This window comes from Pteropus vampyrus, unplaced genomic scaffold (genome assembly GCF_000151845.1).
Source record: "Pteropus vampyrus isolate Shadow unplaced genomic scaffold, Pvam_2.0 Scaffold52, whole genome shotgun sequence".
NCBI classification, from domain to species: Eukaryota; Metazoa; Chordata; class Mammalia; order Chiroptera; family Pteropodidae; genus Pteropus; species Pteropus vampyrus.
In genome coordinates, this window is record NW_011888833.1 from 415,959 (window position 1) to 433,435 (window position 17,477).

At 44.5% G+C, this 17,477-nt stretch overlaps 1 long non-coding RNA gene across 1 annotated transcript in view; it reads left to right on the forward strand.

Annotated features, from left to right (window-relative positions):
* The window catches only part of LOC111739646, a 3,825-nt gene extending 1,659 nt beyond the window's left edge, over positions 1 to 2,166 (forward strand). The window contains exon 2 of the long non-coding RNA XR_002780328.1: positions 1,391 to 2,166. This is a non-coding gene — a long non-coding RNA (uncharacterized LOC111739646). The remainder of the gene's footprint in view (positions 1 to 1,390) is intronic.
* Positions 2,167 to 17,477: the final 15,311 nt, after the last annotated feature.

Consider the following 17,477-nt stretch of genomic DNA (forward strand, 5'->3'; position numbering starts at 1 on the left):
ATGGAAAAAAACATATTCGCCTTTGTAAGATAAAAGGATACTAACGTAGTGGTACCAAGTTGAGAAAACGGTGTGTGTTCCTGCCTGCTGGACTTGGGATGCTATTTCAGTGTGCTGCTGCACTGGTCAAGCACAGTTACCTCCCAGTAGGATTAAAGCTCATTCCCTCAGTCCTCTCGTCAGCCATGCGGGACAGAGTTTTATTTACATATTTCCATTTAAAAGCTGACAAGAGCTAATCAAATGGAGCTTTTATTAAATTAATAACATATGAGGCTACCATAGGAATGCAGTGCTGTAGTTAGGAGTTTCTTTTCTTCTTTTACTCTAGTCATAATCTCAGCTTTTGCCCCCTCTACTAGTTTAGATCTCTTAATCACAAGTCCTTGGCCCAAATCTGGGATGTAAAAGCTGCCTGCTTGTTCTGTCCCCATCAGAAAGATGAGAGTTGAGGTGACTAACCATGTTTTCTAGCAGCACCTTTGTGAGTCTGTAATTTCTTAATTCCAACATTCGGAAGGCTTTGACGACCAAAAACTTTTTAAGCTTGGAGACAAAATTCATTTGGTAGCAAAATACGACCTGAGCTAATGAGTTGATACATTTAATCTTTTATCACATATTTTGCTGAAGAAATATTAATACGTTTGATTATGGGATGCTGCCCTTAGCCACTGGTATGTGAGGTTTTACATAATGGTTTGTGTACCTTGTAACCTTTTTTAAGTTCCAAGAAATTCTTATTTCTAAAACACATCCAGCCCCTGAGTTTTGGTTAAGGAATGCGAACCAATGTTAATATTTTTGGCAGTACAATTGTACTAGGCATTTGTATATTAAAAAAAAAATTAAAATAACATATTTTAGTTCTTTCCTTCAGTGAATTCAGTTGAGTTAGAAGGATCGTACTGTAATGTGTACAGTGATAGAAATACGCACAGCCTGTTTATAAGTATAGCCATGTGCTGCAGACCACACAAGAAATTAGTAGTCCAAAGGTTTGAGATTGTTCTGACTTCAGACTAAAATTTAGATAGAACGTGACAACCCATATGTTGTCTAAATTTACCTGGCTCTGTGTTGCCCACACAAAATGAGAAGACAATATAATAAAAGTCCTGGAGTAGATGTTGGAATATCCGGTTTCTAATCCCCGCTCTTCTGCCATGTGACCTTACATGGGTCACTTAATTTTCAAGGCCTTGGTTTATAGATCTATGAAGTGGGAAGTCTGGAAAGATGGCTCTCTTAAGGAAAGTCCTTCATAGTCGCACATCCTACCTACAGGTGTTTACCCGTAGACTGCCTACTTTTTATAAATAGTTTCCGTTAAGAACGCGATCCTATTTCATCTCAAACTACTTTCTTTTTGTGTTTCCTTTTGGATTAGGTAATACAATCACACGGTTCAAAATTCAAAAAGTCAAAGAGACGAGGTAAAAGTCTTCTTTCCATACTTGGCCCTCAGCCACCCAGTTCCTTGCAGAAGAAACAACCAATGCTAACAGTTTGTTGAATATTTTTCCAAAAAAACTTATGCCTATACAAGCAAATAAGTACTATATATATTTTATTTTTCTTCCTTTTTTACATAAATGGTAAATACTCTGTGTAGTTTACATACTTTATTTTTTCACTGATGTTAGAAGTTGTTCTGTATCATATGAGATGTTTCCTCATTTTTTATGACTGTATAATATTCCATTGTATAATGTATCATTTCATCAGTCCTCTCCTTTTGGACATTTAGGTGGTTTTTTTTTTTTAACCTGATCCTTTATAAAAGCATTGTGCAATGAATAACTTTGTACATTCATCATTTTCCAGATACATGAATACATTTGTGACCTAGATAGAAACATAGCTCTGTTGGGATAGTGACGTGGTTGATGAAATATGTAATTTAATAACCAGTACATAAAAAAATTGGTAAATCATGGTCTCAACAATGCATTTCTAGAATTCCATCAACTTTGATGTACGTGTCCCCTACATGCCAGTGTGAGAAAGTGGCATAGTGGAGTTGACACCCTGCTTGATTCTAAAGAAAACCTATGAGAAAATCACATCACCTGGATGGCTGTTTCTTCATTGGAGCCCTAGATGAAGCAAGTGGATTATATGTAGGGACCTTGTCCTAAACAAACAAATATATAAATCTTTGAAGACTGAAATCATACTGCAGAGCGAGACTTTCAATGAGAGGCATATAAGCAATCAGATGGATGGAACAACAGATTTGTGCTTTTCAGCTCTTGCTGACTCCAGGGCATATGCGCACTGGAGTGCTATTTAAGTTGCTATTTTTCTTTTAAATTTTTTGCTAAGCACGTGTACCTGTAGTTGAATTTGTGTAAGATACAACTTTAATGTATTCCCGCTTTACCAATAAGAAAACTAAATCTAAAGGAAGTAAACAGTTTACCGTTTACCGATATTTGCATAACAAAGTGGCACACCTGTGACCAGATCCTACAACCTCTCGTTTCTGACCCAGGGCTTTCTCCAGGACATCACAGGCTCCTAACTGAACCTGTGCTGTAGCTCCAGCAGCAGATCCGAGCACGCTCAGTGGTTAGGGACTGCTTGGGATGCCATTCGCTCAGCGGAGAGCTAGGCTCTAGCTAGAGTTCAGAAAGCAGCAAAGCTGCTTTCTTCCGATGACAAGATAACATTCTATAAGTGATTGTTGAAGTAATCACACAACATGTTGATTAGCAATCAGGAGGGCTCCAAATCAGAATTAAAAGCGATATAGAGGAACACTCTTCCCTAATTGGGACATAGTTGTCACTCCGAGATGAATTTATCAGTCACAGGGACTGGGAGGAAATGAGGATTATCTGGAAATGGGTAGTCGTATGTTCCCCAGTGTTTATGCTGTCACTTAATTTAGCCAGGAAAATCTAAGCCTTAGAAAAAGAGAAGTGATAGAAGCAAGGAATTGAAAAACAGAAGACTGGGGAATGTGCTGCAGTAACTGTTCCCCTGAAGCTGGCATTGCAGCAATGGCCCCCTTTCCCACCACCCCAGACACTCTTAGGGCCTTAACTCTGCTGGCCACCCCCTTCTCTGCATAACTGACTCTTACCCTTCAAGTCGCAGCTTAAATTTTGCTTGTCAAATGTCTACCCTATCTGAGCAGCCCTCTGCCCTCCACTCCACTCCGAGCCCTTATTACCGCCTTCTGTGTGTTTTCTTCAGTGTGTGTGTGTGTGTGTGTGTGTGTGTGTGTGGGGGTTATTGTGTGTCTCCCTGCTAGGTTGGTAGCTTTGTGAGGGCAAAGACTACATCTGTCCTATCCCGTTGTATACACGATGCCTGGTACATAGAACACATCTGTTGATGAATAAATGATCTTGTTGGCTCCCGATTCCCCAATTCCGTAGCTGACCAAACCCGCTCGTACACTGCAATGCTTTCAACAGTAAATTTCTTATATTCGCTAGTTCAGGGTTGGTTTGGCGGAAGATGTGTATGTAATTTATATGCTCATCTTACTGAGAAAAATACTAACTCGTCCACAAGCTCTAACTGCATGTGCAAGGCAGTGTGCTAAATGCCGAGTGAATACACAGGTGAATAATGCAGAGTCTTTATCCCTGAAGAGAAGTAGAAACATTTGTAAACAAATGGCTTTCATACAAGGCAAATGACATAAGTGCTAAATGGAGTTGTACAAGGTTCCGTAGCAGCAATGAAGAAAAGATGATGCATTTTAATTACGAGAAGGGCCTCACAGGGTTGAATTTTCACTTTGGTCTTGAAGATAGAAAAATAGAACCAAAGTCCCTATACGCGGAGACTAGAAATAGAACCAAAGTCCCTATACGCGAATTAATGTTAAGCTTCACTTTTTAAACAGTCCATAAAATAATAATACTGAACACAAAGAAGTCTAGTAAAACATTGTCATAAGGCAGTCTTTAAAAATTTCAGTTACAAATAAGAGTACTCTGACTTTAAACATAACACTTTAAAATTGAGGCTAACCATAGATTAATTGAACTTTTGACTAGATTGGCGCTTTCCAACTAGTTGTTATGTCATGGGTCCAGTCTGCAAATTGGATCGCTAATTTCAGTTAGTCGTCGTTTAGTAATCAGTTAAAATGATTTCTAAGCCATTGGTGGTCTGTAATGTTTGGTTCTCTGGCTGCATCATAAGTTAAAATATAGACGAATGTTTGATGGTCTGATTTGATTTCTTTTTTAAGTTTACTTTTTCTTTCCTACCTTTGTATGTTTTCCTAAGCAATATAGACCTTCTCGTCCCCCTCTTATTAAAAAAATAAAAATAAAGAGAAGCAGCTGCAGCAATGTAGGCTTTAGATTCACAGACCCGATTTCAACAATTTCAACGTGGCCACTTACTAACCACAGTTCTGCCACTTTCCAATTTTGCTACTTCTGACAAAATATTTAACTTCCCTGAGGCTCGATTTCATCTACAAAATGAAAGTACTAATCCCACTCTGTCATTTAACTAGTTTTGTGACCTCAGGCCAATTATTTAATCTGTTTGAACCTCAGTTTTTCCGTATATGAAATGAAATCGTCTTAAATGACATTCTGTGTAGTACAGGGCCTGGCAGTTAATAAGCTAGCAAATGTCGCTTTCCTCTGACCCTCTTCATCTAAACTCTGCGTGTCCTTTCAAGTTTACTTAGCTCTGCCAGCTGTCATCTTTCCTTTGCTAGCTCATAGCAGTCTCCTTTTTTCCAAAGTCATTGCACTCACCGAGTATATCTTGCGTTCTGAAATTGGTATGGATCAGCATTACATTGGGAACTTAGCAAAAATGCGGTTGCTGGGGCCCGTTCTGATCCTGTGGGTTTGGCATGGTGTCTGGGCACCTGTGTTTTCACCTTTCTCCTTCGGATTTTCTTCTGCTCACCGAGGATCATAGTTCCTCACCTATTTATTAATAATTACGTGCTGCTTCTAGGTAGCCCTTCAGATGTTTTAGTTTACACCCCAGATATACTGGAAACTCCACAAAGACACAAAATACCCGTAATAGCACTTAGCTTAGAGGGTGATAAGGTCTGCTTTTTCTTCTTACTGAAGTTTGGATTCAGTTAAGGACTAAGGCTCAGAAGTCAGGTTGACAAAGATTCAAATGGGATTTTACCGTGACTGCCGTTCGGGAGCCGAGGCTGAGGTTCGCAGCAGCGCTGAGCTCCGTAGTGTTGCATTCCTGAAATTGGCACATTTAAACCTCAAGTTCATGTACACAAATAGACCTTGCCCCACCACAATGGCTGTGTGACAGGGAACACACCAGAGCAAATGGCTCCCTTCAGTCCCCCGAATCCCAGATGGAGAGGAGAGAGGAAGTGGCTGAGCCTCTGAATTTCTTCTCAGACTTACCAGACCAGTCACTCCCCGCTACCCGAGGGCGATGGTGACATCAGCCCGAACAGTACTCTGAGGAAGTCTCATGTTCTTGCCCTGAGAGGTGCTAAGGTATTCGTTAATGGGTATTTTAATACCTTGATCACATCAGCATGCTGCGGGTTTTAATACCTAAATGACAAGTACTAAAGTTACAGCTTCGACCAGATAATTTGTGTATATAATTGTGTTAATTATGTTTTGTTATGTAAGAAACCACCCCGAGCATCTTAAAACCCAAGCATTTGTCATCTCATGCAGTCTCTGACGGTTCGGAAGCTGGGCCTGGCTCGGCGGGCTGGGTCCAGTTTAGGGTCGTGGGGCTGCGGTCTTCTGAAGGCTGCCTTCGTGTCCTCGAGCATGGCAGCGGGCTTCCCCCGGAGCAAGTGTCTGAGAGAGGTGGAACCAGCGCCAGAGGCGACACACCATCACTTGTTGCACAGATGCCTGACCTCATGCGGGAGCTCGTCCCAGTCCCCAGTTACGTCTCCCAGCCAGGGTGTCTGGAATGCACGCCTTGGAGGCCGCTGCCGCAGTGAACATCATGGAACATGTTGCGTTGATTTGGTGACATTGCTTCATTTGAGAGCAAGTAATTCAACAATGTTTAATTACTGAACCATTAAAATTGTTAAAATGTCAATGGTAGTCGCGTGAGATAGTTGTCTTTTTGTCTACATGAGTGTGTAATTTCCTAGTTGGAGGGTAAGTTGAGAGGATGATTTTCCGCCCCTGGCCCGTCCATCCCATGTAGTTGCACCTAAATCAGACGTCCGAGTAGTACGGTCAGGGAGGGACCGCTTAGTCTGCAGGATCTCCCGGGCGGCCCGCGAGAGAGCAGGCGGTCCACAGGCGGGCTTACCGTCACGTGACTGTAGCTAGGATTTTGACTTCACTGCAGATTAATCATTTATTTCTGGTCTCCCGAGAGGTATTTCGTAAAGTCTGAGCCCAGCTTCTGATTTATTCAAGTGAGGTTTTTTGCTGGGGTAATCGGGTTGGGTGGACTGGGCGGCCAGGGAGGGTCATTACCTCTCTGAAATACTCCATAGGCCCAAAGGAGTTTAAAATGATTAGTTAAGTGAGCACAGATGCCAGAGCACTGAAGAAGTTCAAGTAAGTGAAAGAAAATGGTCAAAAATAATTAAACTTTTAAAAAATTCTACACATAAGTGAGATCATGTGATATTTGCCTTTCTGTCTCACTTATTTCACTGAGCATAATGCCCTCTTAAGTTCATCCATGTTTTCCGCAAATGGCAAGATTTCGTTCTTTTTCATGGCTGAGTAATATTTCGTTGTATATATGTACCTCATCTTTATCCATTCATCCATTGATGGACACTTAGGTTGCTTCCAGCACAGGGAATATAGTCAATAATATTGTAATCACTTTGCACAGTGACAGATGATTACTAGACTTACGTGGCGATCACATCGTAAGGCATATAAATGTTCAATTGCTATTTGTACATCTGAAACTAATATTGTATACCAACTGTACATTAATAAAAAGTTTAAAAATAATAACCATTTTATTTTATTTATTTCATCATATGAAACGAACTTATTTCACTCATTTCATTTTATTTTATTATGAACCCATATATAGGATGAACTCATTTTCATCATAGTTTAAATTTCATGTAATATACTAGATAATTTCAGGCTTCGTAAGATAGCAAAAAAAAAACTGGAATGTTAAGTTAAAGGGATCTTGAACTGTTCATTGAAGTAAAGAATATAAAATCCATTTGTATAAAAAAGTACTCTATTTTTAATGCTTTCCAATACTGTGGACAAGACAATAATTTGAAGATTATGGCAGAAAATTTTCTAAGGTAAATCGACAGTGCCTAAATGTTCTTTGGAATTCTAGCCATAAACATTGTTGGGTCAGTTTGCATTTTAAGATGCTAAAAGAATTGCATTGTTTAAAGAATTTATACATTGCATTGTTTAAAGAATTTATACATTCTGAAAGACCAGTTCTAGAAGCCCTAATACAAGTAAGGTCAAATTTTGTATTCTCTATTAAAGCTGTGACTACACAGATAGATGAGCATGTAGCACACATGACCCGGCACCAGACCAGCCAGCTCATCTGGCTCTTATAATTTCAGTCGCGCAGGCATGTTTGACAGCAGCTCTTACCCTCAAGTATTAGGAGGTGCTATTTTGCTAATCAGGAACGAAATTTCAGAGAATTCATTTTACTTCGCAAAGGTAGTTTGTCGTGATTAATCAATAAAATGATGTTTGCTTTAGGTGTTGATTAGCTTTAAGACGCGGTCTCCCATGAATTCTTACAGTAGGTGAGAGGCGGGGGAGAGTATAACCCCGGAAAGTTGCTCCGTTAAGTCTTCAGAATAATAGGTGGCCGTTACAGGGGAAAAAATCTTGGAATAAATTGAGTGTTTTCTGAAAATGAAAAGGCAGAGAGTTATAGGAAAGTTGGGAAATGTTAATTTTAGGATATTGTGCCAGGAATAATAAATATATGTGCTACCCTCAAAAGCTTTCCTTCCAGGACAGAAGAATGAGTTAAATGGCATGGCAATGAATCAATAAAATCCATCCTATAAGACAGCTTTTTTTCCCTAAAAGTAATTAATAGAGACCAAAGAAGCATGATAACCAAGTGCAATGCAAAGACGTTGATTAAATCCTGGTTTGAAAAAAAAAAATGCTATGCGACACATATTGGGGGAATTTGAATATGCCCGGCTATAGACTGTATTGGGGATATATTTTATCTTCCTAGGTGTGTTAATGGTTATTATGGTCATGTAGGAGAACGGCCTTTTCATAGGAGGTATATCCGAAGCGTATTTAGGGGCAAAATGATCTTCACTATTTAGAAATGCGTGTGTGCGCATGTATGGCTACATATGTTCATACAGGAAAAACACGATAGTGTCAAATGTTGAATCTCTGTGGTAGACAGAAGGGGAGTTGTACTGTAAGCTTTTCTCCATGTTTGAATATGTAAAAGAAGAAGTCGAGAGAAAAAAATCCCCTCCAGACAGTGTTCTCCTTACTCGGCTTTGCAAAGGCCTAGAGAGGGCATGTCACCGTCTCGTTCCTAGCTGTTAGCTCTTGAATCCAGGCCAGTCAGGGTTTCATTCCCCCCGTCCCATCAAAACGGCTGTCACATCAGCCTTGGCATCCATGTCGCCAAATCGGGTGGTCGTTTCTTGGTCCTCGTTTGGCCTTTCGACCTCTCAGCAGCGTTTGCCTCGGCTGATGATGCTCCTGTCCGTTCTCCCCCTCCTCAGGCTTCTTCCCCTTCTCGGCGTCTTCTGCTGGCTCTACCTCCTCTGCACGGTGGGACCCCTCACCGCTCTCCTCAGTTGGCATGCTCTCCCCAGACAATCTTATCCTGTCCTATAGTTACTGCATAGAGTTCTCTTAGCAGGCGTCCCAGTTTACATCTGCAGCCCCAGCCTCTCCCGTAAACTTCAAAATCCTACGTCCACGCGCCCACCTGGTATAGTCACTTAACACCAAGTAGGTAAAATTTCAAATTTGATATGTGCAGTACTGAACACTTGAGTCCCATCAGTCCCTTCCGCTCACCCCCAAACTAAACAAAGCACCTGTTGCCTGCCTACTACTCCCACCCTCCTCATCCCAATACAGGGCACCTCATTCTTGCAGTTGCTCAGGTGAGAAACGTCACCATCTTTCCCTCATGCTGTCCATTTAATCCCTCAACAAATATGATCAGCTCTACTTGTCGAATATAACCCGAGTCCAAACGCTTCTCCAGCTCTTACCACTACCCTCTTAATCTGAGCCACTCACTGTCTTTTCACAGATTACAAGTTTCTCAACCTTGGCACCACTGACATTTGGGGCCGGTAATTCTTTTGAGAGACACTGTGCTCTCCTGTATACTGTGAGATGCTTAGCAGTACCCCTGGCCTCTGCCCACTAGATGCCAGTAGCAACCCCCTCCTCCACAGGTGTGACACCCAAAACATCACCGAACATTGCCAAAATGTCCCTGGGAGGCAAAATTGCCTCCAGTTGAGAACCATTGGGTACACCGCAGCCTCCTGGCCTCCCTGCTTCCTCGCCTGTCCCCTACAGTTTACCCTCCATCTAGCCACCAAGTTGTCACATAAACACATAGATCATTTCATGCCTTTGCTTAAAACTTTCCAGTGGCTTCCCATCTCATTAGGATCAAATCTGTAACTGCCTACAGATTCCTTCTGTGCGCGCGCACACACACACACACACACCAGTTGAAGAACAGCTTTTTCTCATGCAAAGCTGTTTTTTTTTTGTTTTTTGTTTTTGAACAAAGTGCGAAAGGGCGCCTCTTCCACTAGGTGGATGCAGCCCACTTTCCCTCCCTTATTTTTCTCTGCTGCATCATTTATCACCACCTGACATGTTATATTTGTTGAATGAATGGCAGGGTGAGAAGCACAATTATTATAATGCATACAAGATGTACAATTTTAATAATATATGCAATTGTAATAATGTACCAAGATTAAGTGCTGCAATTTCAAGAAAGACTTAGCACCTAACCTAGCCCCAGAGAGTGCTGAAAGGTCTGGGAGAAACGATGCCCGACTAGGACCTGGCCCGGTGGTGCAGAGGAGTGAAAGGCGTTGCCAGCAGAGGGAAGAGAAAGCGGGGAGCGGACGATTAGTTTTGAACTGGCCCGAGGTCGCTCCATGTGACCGACCATCGGCAGTTAAGAGGCACGAGTCTTGCTCTCGGGAGAGACATCGTCGTGATCATAGACACAGATCTGACAATACACAATAATGGGAGAATGTTTACACGTCAGCATTGGAATGAAGGCCTCGGAATTTGGTATGACAAACTAAAGAAATTCCCTGATCGGATGCCACAGAGAAAAATGCCAAGGGGGCCCCCGGTGGCGAGGACTGCCAATTTTCTCCCGGACCGGGGGACGAGCAGGGCGGGGTCGTCTGGTCGCGTGCACCTTGGAGCCTGTGCCCTTGCTTTAGTCAAGTTTAAGCTAAATAATTGCCCTTCCGCAGGGCTCAGCGAGGTGTTGGTTGCATCAGACACACGGAGCCTGCTGGCTGTGACTGGTCACAGAGGTGCTCAGGTTACTTGAACTTCTGTGCTAGAAAAATCAGTTTTTCAAACTTGGAAACCTTTGGAGAGAGAAACTTCAAAGTATGGATTAGGAAATGTTCTTTCTCGTCTCATTCTTAGGCTTTTAATTGGGCAGAGTCAGCTAACGTGTTTTTAGTTCAACTGAAGTAGTCATCTGCGGTCCACATGCAAAACTGAGTGGCTCTAAAAAATGGCTTATCTCTCGTGCTTCTGTAGGTGACTGAAGTTCCGCTGGCCTCACCTGCTGCGGGGTGAGATGGCTGCACCGCAGGTTCAGGCCGAGGTGTGCGTGTCACCTCACAGCCTGTCCTGGGACCAAAAGCGAAGGGCTCCAGGGCTGCATGGGCCTTCTCCTGAGACGGCCAGAGGCCTCTGCGTCCCACCACACTGTTATGAGTGCAGATGAAGCCGTGTAAACCCCGCAGCAAGGCCAAGCAAAGTGGGTGCCTTAGCATCGCCGTTTTTAAAATGAGGCCACTGAAGCTGAGCTCGAGCCATTTGACCCAACAGGCCAGCCACGGGGCCAGATGTGAGTTCTGCCCCCTCCCTGGCGGCAAGCTCGGTGATGGTGGTTTATCTGCGCCTACTTCCTCTTCTGTAAAGTGGGGCCGACACTCCTATGCAGGATTATTTTTAGGGGAGAGCACCCAGCAGCGTGCACAGTAGGGAGCAGGTGCTCGAACCGCCAGCTTCAGCCCCTTCCTCTTTCTCGTCTCAGGTTCCTCTGTTAGACGAGGAAGAGTTATGCGCACGCTCTCCTCATCACTTTAAATCTCGAATGACCTGGACCAGAGAGATTGCGAAAGGGGATCGTCGTTCACACGCCAGCTGCACAGCAGTGGCTAAGAGCGTCCGTCAGACTCAGTTGAAGACTGCTGTCTTCGCCGTTCCACCCTAAGGTGTTCATGGCTGACGCTCACTTCGTAGAAGACCCTTCCAGAGGTCACGTATGTTTGCAGAGGAAATAAGTGCCAGCGAAGGAACTGGATGGAATCTCAGGTTCTGTGGCCCGCCAGTGAGGAGGCTGTGATCAGGAAACGGGTCTCTCCGTGGGGCTCCCTGTGGTCCGCCTGCCGCCATGGGCGGGCCTCGGCAGATCAGCAAGCAAATCACCACACTTAGTGTATAATTTATAGATTTGGGTTTGCATCGAAAAAAGAGAGATGCCTTTTAATAAATTCAGATCATCATACTCCGTTATTCATTTGCATATATGACATTTAGATAAACACAGGTGCAGTCACTGTACTATAAATGCAAACTACGGCGCTGACAACTTGGGGTTTGGGCCTGTTATGGGCTGACCTGTGTCCCACCCCACCCCCAAATGCGTGTGTGGAAGCTCCAACCCCCAGTACCTCAAAATGTGACTATATTTGGAGATAAGATCTTTAAAGGGGCGATTAAGTTGAAATGAAATCTTTATGGAGGGCCCTAATCCAGTATGGCTGGTGTCCTTATAAAGAGGTTAGAGCACAGACCTGCACGTGCACAGGCCCCCCATGAGAAATCGAGACACCTTGACCTTGGACTTCCAGTCTCCAAAAGTGCAAGAAAATAAATTTCTGTTATTTCGGCCTCAGTCTGCGGTGTTTCGTTTTGGCAGCTCTACCAAGCCAACACAAGGCCCATTTTTCACCCTTCCGCATGATGTGTAATATCTGTCATCTTTCAAAACCAAAGACTTCTTGGTATAGGAAAACAAATCAGGAATGGATTATAGAAGCCTATTCCTACAGAGCAATCAGATTGTTATACGACCTGGTCCTTGAAACAGACTGGATTCAAAGTGCCTTCTTACCCTTTGTCCTACTCAACCAAGGTCATGACCCTTCCCTTCCGTCTCTCTCCTCTTTGCCTGCCCCGTTCAGCACACGTGCACACCCGGCTGCTGGCTCTCACCCCTTCGGCCCTAGTCGTTTCTGCCATGTTCTCTCAACAAGCTGTCATTACCTTTCCTAAGCAACAGGAAACTTCCATGTTGTTTTCCTGTGTTCACTTTGTAAACACGTGAGGAGCCCAACAGAAGGAGGAGCGAGGGCCTGAGCACTCAGAGAGACACGTCCATCGCCACTCACCTTACATACACCATCTCCTTCAATGAGAAAGCAGCAGTGGCCTGACTCAGGCAAAGAGAAGGAAGAGCGACCATAATAGCCTTGTGACATCACTTGGACTTTGAGTCTCCGGCCATTGCCCTACATTTTATACACAGCTCTGCCATTATCAGACCCACAGTACCTGGTGGGGATGAAAAGTATTTAAATCTCCAGATACAGATCACTCTGTGAGATGTGGGAGCAGCATATCCTCAAGGTATCCCTGTGGAATGGCCTTGGAAGTAGCATGAGGGACGAGTGCTTCTGAGAGCCTGTCATCCATCAGTGATTTGCATGTCCGTGTCCCCTTGTTCGGAGAGTAACCGAAGGGAAAACCGTCTGGACTATTGTAATAGTACTGTCAAGCAGGGACAGTAGCTCTAAGGACACCAGAAGCACACCTGGTCTGGTGTAAAACACCTTCCACACAGTCACGAAGAGAATGTGAGGTAGTTTCCCTGGGCTTACACTTCTGAAGAAAGGCGCCCAAGGGGATAGAGACTCGTTGGCCCTGCATGCCAGGGTCAGCCAGCCATGGCCACGGGCTCAGCTGTGGACCAGGGCCAGTTTTCCTATGTCCCTTGTGCTGAGAAAGAATTTTATGTTCAAAGAGTTGTTAAAAAGTCAGACTATGTGGCAAAGGTTTATGTGATCCACAACGCCTAAAATCTTTGCTATCCGACTCTGCAGAAAAGTTTGCCGTGCCTCGCACGTGGTCCTGGGAGATCTGTCACCTATCTTCTGTTGGAAGACGGGTGGTGAGCTGTGAACAGTTAAGAGGACTCAGTGTGGCCACGTGGTTGTCCGTGGCGAGGTCTGCGGGACAGAGCCTGTCCTGGGCCTCGTCTGTGCCCCGGGGGGCTTGCTGGCAGACTGTGCTGTTCCTTGGCTTTGAGGCATGAAAAATCTGTCTTCACGTTCGCATGGCACTTTCCCGTGTTCACCTCTGCCTCTGCCCGCGGTGCCCCTTTATGTGGGGTCGCAGTCGTACTGGGGTAGGGCCCACCCCTACAGCCTCATCTCCACTTGATCACCTGCCACCTCGCTTTCCAAGCAAGGTCACATCCGCAGGTCCTGGCGATCAGGGCTTCGGCACCTTTTGGGGACCTAGTTCAACCCGCAGTGTTTTCTAAGCCTGTGCTTTACAGATGAGAACACAGAGGCCAAGAAAGTGTAAAGAAGTCATTTCAGGTCCTGCAACGACCTCGAGGCAGCACGAGTCTTCACACGCAGGCCCTCTGTCCGTCCGGGGTGTGTTCACCTGCGCGCTCCCACCGGACACGCAGCTGCCTAGGGCCGTTACTCCCGCCAGCCCTTACAGGCCTGCCACCAGTCACAGAACAGTGAGCTGTCCTGTAGGTGGCTCCCAGTGAGTCATCATGTCCCTCGCGGGGACGAGCGCATCACGCACTCGTTTTCGGTTAACCGCCTTCGTGTGTTCAGAAAGGGCTGGCCAGAGGCCCGTTGTCACCCGGGGCGCGCTTCCCCGTGCAGCACGAGCTGGTCCGGGTGGCGGGACGTTGCCTGTGTCGGCTTTGTGTGGGGGCTCTTCCAGGGAGCCTAGGCCCGCAGGCTCACCTGCTTTGGACCTTTGACGAACCCCTCCTGCAAGCCGTGGTCCCCATCGCCTTGAAAGAAGGGCTGAGGTGTTCCGAGCCATCCTGCAGTTCTAGGACTCCACACTGAGTCTGTGGCTGATGGGACCGTCTGGCGGTGCCCGTTGGTCAGGGACGGTGCGTTAGCTCTGCACTAAGGAGCGCATGGGAAACCTCTGTGCAGACAGACTTCCCTGGATGACCTGGAGTGGCCCGCGTGGGTGTTAATTGCGGGCCCGCGTGTCTGGTGACAGATACCGTTCACAGAGCTAGCTCTCTGTGGACACATTCTAGCGTATGCTCCATCACAGGAGGGGGGGATAGTGCCAGGCTGTCGTATTTTCCATTTCAACTACTGGCCAGGTTTCTGAGCGAAGACCTAAATGTGCGAGGTTTTTCCCAGAGGTAACCTCACGCGTCCTGTCATCGGTGTCCCGAGGACTGGTGTCAATTGCGCCTCTTCCCACCCCCTGGTGATTTCTCTCTCCTGCAGAGTGTGCGGTGCTCAGCCTGCAAGGTGGCGCCTTGTCATTCGTGTCCCTGGGAAGCCCCCATCCTAAGTAGCACTGACCATGGGACCGCGGGACCGTGGGACATGCGGAGGTGGCCGTGCTTTGACACTGTTTTCCCTCGAATGTGACTAACTTAGGTGAAGGCTGCAGCGCCTGGGCTTCACCAGCCGTTCCTACTGGGAAAGGTGCAAATCACCTCTACTATTTTATTTGGAAATAAATGCAATATTTTAAATAGATTTTCTTAAAAAGAAGTTAGCATGTTTGAAAGATGTAAATGAAACACAAATACGATTATTTATATGGGACTTGACATTTTTATCAAGTATCTAAACACAGTGGAAAAGACAGAAGAACAAGGTAGAACTGTTGGAGTTGGCCATCTTTACAGAATTTGCCCAGAAAAAGAATGTCTTATTTTGCTTTCTCGTTTTTATTTTTTATTTGAAAGTAATTTCAAACTTACACATAAGTTGGGGGAAAAAACCACGAAGAACACCTGTATGCCTTTACTGTTCACGCTCCTGTGCGCGCTTGCTCTCTCGGTGCAGGTGTTGGTAGTACACACACACACGCAGTGCTGCTTCTAAATCATCTGAGGGGAGCTCACACGCATCGTAGCCCTACACCCCTAAATTCTTAAGTGTATACTTCGGAAGAATTACAGTTAAACTTCCGTAAGGTAGCCCTGTACTTGACTGCTTGTAATCCAGTTTGGTCACGTGATCCAACCATCCCCCCCCACCTCACCCCGCCCAGGACTGAGGATAGGGTCATGAGTTAGTTGTGTATCTTTTGTCTCTTTTCATCTGTAGCATTTCCACAGACTGTCTTTGTCTTTGGCATTGACATTTGGGAAAACCACGGGCCCCTCCCGGCTCTTTAGCAGAGCGTTTCTCATTCGGGGCTTGTCTGCTGTTTCCTTGTGCTTGGACTCAGTATCTTTTTAAGTGTTCTAAAGTAAGAAAACAATATGCCATTCGAAGAATCAATTTAAAGCAAGATTTAGGTCATGTTTAGTTGAAAGTCAAAATGGAAAACCAAAACCTGTTATAGAATCAACCTCTTATAAAATGTTTAAAATAAGAGAGTTTTTGATCTTTCCTGTCACCGTATTGATTGATTGGCTCAATGACTAGACTTTAAAAAGTCAAGAAGTGTCTTGGCAGTGGGGTGGCCTTAGGCGGCCCCCCAGAAAGCCAGTGCTGTCTTCCTGTGGAAACCCAGGATTTTCTTCCTACGACTGCTAAATTTGTTCAGCAGACGCTATTATATTTTTATTATCCGCCAGACGCCGGAGTGGATCGTGGGAATGCAGAGACCGTAACCAGGCCGTGTAGGGAAAGTCCACCAGAGAGGCCAGCACCCACCGGGACAGGAGGAGCCGCTGCTGGGAGCGCAGTCGAGACTGCCTGGGGTAGGGGAGCCTAGACCCTTCTACGCCCCAGGAAATCCCAGTAGCTGCTGTGAGAGTCACATCCACCTTCAAGAAAAGCTTGCCTTGCTGCCGTTTGGCATTTTCGCCTGTTCTGGTGCGTTAAAAATGACCGAGTCCTGGTGAACACGTCAGTGCAGACCGTCCCTTCAAGAGACTGGGGGATAAGATAAAGTATTTCTTCTAACGTTTGAATTCTTGAGTCATCGCGGTTGTTTTATGCTGCATGAAATGCCCAGGAATTTACCCGAGGAAAGATAATAGCACCTAATTTTTAATTACGTGTCTGTTTATTTCTGTATCATTCCCAACGGTGTCACAGGTGAATGTTTGACATTAGTTTAAGGTGAAAAGTGTCTTTTAAATCTGAAGATAAAACAGCTTTGCGTCTTCTGGTGCTGTGATCACAGTAATGGCTTTGTTCCCGACCCCACGTGGCAGTGTCCCAGGCAACTGATTTCACCTGGCGACTAACGCATTCGCAGCCACTCAACTTTGTGCCTCTGTTTCTGTGAGGAGTTGTCATTATGTGTGGCTGGGTTGCCTAAAATACTATAATTTAACCCTGGAAATAACATGCTGCTTTGCCGAAGCTGGGGTAATTTCTAATAAGAGTATCACTAAAGATAATTTCTGTTTTTTCCAAACATAACACGGGGAAATGAGTGTGGTTGTACTGTGTTCCACAACCACAGTAGATGTTCTTTATCTTTAAATTACCTGGGAAGACCGATAATTTTCTGATAATACTGATAATGTAGTTCTCAGTATTAGCATAGATACAATGTAGTAGCTATCTCCTCTAAATACTATTTTATATTTCGTTAATACAATAACTAAATACCAGGCCAAAGCAAAGAAGCTGTGATTTCATTTTGTCAGAAATAGGACTTTAAAGGCACCTAGAGAACAGGAAGTTTTCAGAAAGACCCATAAACCTAATATAAGGCTGGGAAAGATTTTTTTTTTTAAGTGGCTATCTGTATGTCCTTGTTTCTATGTTGGTAAATACTGACCATAAAGAAGTATTTTATCGACAAATATATATTTGAATTAAAATAATTCTGTGATATGACATCCAAATAAGCTGACTAGTTTTGATAGTTTTCTTTCTCTTAAAATCGAGAGGCAAGGAACATAGATACTTTTCACCCATGCAGTTTAAATGCAGTTAACTACGGCATATAAACATAATTGATCTTTCAAACCACCTTAGTTGTTGAGTTGCCTGAATTGGGACGGCACCGTGAAGTATAAGGTAAGCGCCGATTCTCGTTGCAAATGGAATATGAATGACTTAGAGGTTCTTATTTATGTCGTTAATACAGTTT